General features: G+C 42.8%; 1 long non-coding RNA gene across 1 annotated transcript; it reads right to left on the bottom strand.

Moving 5' to 3' along the window:
* Nucleotides 1-253: 253 nt before the first annotated feature.
* LOC134483418 (uncharacterized) lies at nucleotides 254-1,585 on the bottom strand. The gene is made up of 3 exons (XR_010060296.1): nucleotides 1,277-1,585; nucleotides 452-557; nucleotides 254-331 (listed from the first exon to the last, which is right to left on the bottom strand). It is a non-coding gene; the product is annotated as an uncharacterized LOC134483418 (long non-coding RNA).
* Nucleotides 1,586-3,292: the final 1,707 nt, after the last annotated feature.

Raw genomic sequence — 3,292 nt, 5'->3', positions numbered from 1 at the left:
CTAGGTACACAGGAAGGGACAGAACCCTTGAGGAAGAAAGATGGTCTTAAGAGTCAAGAGATAGAATTCAATTTTTATTCATAACAAATACATTTTTACAACAAAACAGGATTAAAATGAATAAAAATATTTAAAAATATTTTAAAGTAAAATAGTAACAAGAACATATAAATATGAAACAACAAAAAGAAAACTTCAATTAAAATCATAACAAAAATATTTCTAAAAGCATATTCTTAACGAACATTTAGAAGCACAGACATATTGCTGTTTCTCCTCTAGCACACATAATGAAAGGCGGTCCCACAAGTTGTCTCTCAAGTGCTGTTTTCTGAAGAAGAAAGTGAGTAAGACCTCAATCAGTCAGGCTGGCTCAGTGTTATATAAATTTAGGGTCTCTAAGAAATGACAAATTAACGCAGAGGATGAATACTCATCCAAAAAATGTTACCATTCAGGATGTTGGTCATCAGGGACTCCTGAGAAAGCAACTTATTCTTCAAAAAGCTCTCTTACTGGGGTGTGTCCAATTCCAGCTCTCTTTCACTTTCTGAGACCTGGGAGAGGAAGGCAGTTTTCCAGACACTGATTTGGTGGGGAAATGCAAGCCAGCTGTCAGAATGCTGCCTTCTACCACCTCAGTTCTATTGGACAGTCGACATGGACCTTTTAACTGATATCATTGTTGCTAACTCTGCAGGCAGGGCAAAATCTCCAGCAAGCCTCACAGTAATGTGGGCTGCCAATCTGGGACCCAGACTTATACCACTGCAAACCAAGAACAGGGCAATGGGAAGAGACCTCATCGGGTTGCAAGAAGAAAGGAGATGTCCATATGTCACCAAGGATAAAGCCAATGACAAGTACTAATTTGACACTTGCACTTGGTTCTTATCCCAAAGGTGCTTCCTACACAAGAGGTCACATGACCACAGAGTGTCAATTGTTCAAGAACCAAGAAATTGTTCAAAACTCTACATAGGATCCAATCTATCACATGGATATGCAATAATGAGATATGTTATTCATCTGTCACCATTTCTAGACTGCAGCTTCAAAAAGAGCAGCAAAATATGCTTGCACAATAATTCAGTTTCTGAAAAGTGGTTAACTTCCTAGAATACTTGTGCATAGGCAGAGCAATGAACAATTCCATTACATGAGGTGGTTGGCTGGTTGTGAGTGTAAATTAGAAAGGTGGTAAGAGAAGCAAAGATGTATCAAATTGGCAAATTTCATCAGATATTGTTAAGCTAACACATCAGCTCGTCCCTACCTGATAATGCTGGTTCAGGCCGTTGCTGGTCTTTATCTTTCTTGTTGAAGTCAACCAAATATTTCTGGTTCAGTGCACAATCAAGATGTACCTCCTTGTTCTCCTGCTTCAGTGGGACCAACTTCTTCCTACATGTGTTCTCCATCAGGAGCTGGCTGAGCAGGTTTCTGGAAATACAGTCTGCATAGTAAGATTATGATGGCCCTTTCTCCCATTCCTACTCCCAAGTCCCACTAACTCTACCAGGTCCCAGATACCCATGAAGACTTAATAAAATGCATCTTGATACATATAAGGCTGCTGCACAAAACATAAAGAGTTAATTCGGGGAAGAACAAATTGTTTGCTTGGCCTGACACCAATTAGTGTCCACACCTCTGAGAAAGAACATGGATCTACAACTATCCATGAAAGCCCAATGCATGGGGCCAACATCAATTAGTAGTGGGCCAACACCTTCAAAGGAGGTCAGTAGAACCAAGAAAAGGTCATGCTAACCATGTGGTCCACGCACTGAGTTTTGTAAAACCTGGTGTGACACCATAGGTCCAGGGCAGCCTAATAACCTTCTGCTGACTTCAATCAGTACTGTTCTCTCTAGAGCCTTCTGAAGATGCCTAGACAATCCTGGGATGAGGAACAGTCTTTTGTGGAACTGAAAACTGAGTCCAAATGACCCTGGAACACTGATGGGTAAATAGCACAAGAGATAGAACCAGAGCTGAAGACCGTCCAATCCAGAACAAAGAAAGTCAGAAATGGCCATTCCACAAGTGATAGCCTTTCTGACCAGGACTTACCTAGAGAAGGTAATCTCCTTCTTCAGCTTATGGTTGTTCTCATGGACCTCAGTGTTCTCCATCTCTAAGTTGTGCAGAATTGACATGACCGCCTCCTCCATTCTCTCCAGGTCTTCATAATATGGATTTGGCCTGAAGTGTGGCCTGGCCCCAAATGATAGAATACAATGAATATCGGCATTTAGGAATATATGAACTCAGGGTGGGTCCTATATTACCCCAGGCTGCTGCCTGGATCTTCCAGCACTCAGTCTCCTGCCTAGCAAGTACAGAGACTCACCATAAACTCACTGCAATTACAATCTTGCAAAGCCACCAGCTGTCAAGGGCTTTGCAAATGCACACTGGGAACTCACTCTCCCTGAATTTATCCCTGAATTCTTCATTCAGACCACAAGTTCTGCTTTTAAATAAATGGAAGCAGATGAGTCCATTTTCAATCTCACTCCTCAGGAAGGGTCAGGTTCTGAATCTCCACTATATGGGAGGTGAGGTTTAGCACAGGGTGGTTAGGGAGGCACAGCTTTCTAGAACCCAAAACCTTAACAGGATAAGAAAAAGGTGACCTTGCAGACCCAGGAATGAAACAAGAGCATTTGGAGCGTTTCATACCTGTTCTTCATGGATCTCTCTGTCAGAAACCTCAGGCAAACTCTCAGGTCATTTCTCTCCTCGGTAATGAGCTGCAGCTCTTTAATCAGCCTCTCCTTTTCCTTCATGGCCTGATTCTTGCTTAGGTCAGTGCCAGGGGATGATGTTTCTCTCCCAGCGTCTGTAGGTAGAAGAACACAAGTTAACCTGCATGGGGAGAATGCATAGAGTGTTCGTAGACCTCAGTGAGGCCTAAACAGGAGAACAAGCCAGGAACCCAGTGTCACTGCTAGGCGATTGGTCTATGCTTAAGAGGCCTCCTCAGGGGATCTCAGTTCTCCCACTACTCTATAGAGACCAAGAGATGTAAGCAGCCAGGTGTTCCCTATTCCGGACATCACGTGCTTACATGTACCATGGAGATGGCTTCTCCAGGATTATTGTCAGCTGAACAGGGTACAGCTTGGTTTCAGGACCCTCACCCCTGTGGCTTCAGAACTCAGATGATAAATTCACCATCCACAAAACTTGAGTGATTGGAGACACTCAGATGTCCTACCCTGATACTCTAAGGCAACAACTTTGGATTTAAAATGCATTTCCAAGGTAAGATATGTTCAATAGC

This window comes from Rattus norvegicus, chromosome 19 (genome assembly GCF_036323735.1).
Source record: "Rattus norvegicus strain BN/NHsdMcwi chromosome 19, GRCr8, whole genome shotgun sequence".
Taxonomy (NCBI): domain Eukaryota; kingdom Metazoa; phylum Chordata; class Mammalia; order Rodentia; family Muridae; genus Rattus; species Rattus norvegicus.
This window is presented reverse-complemented; position numbering and strand designations above follow the sequence as displayed.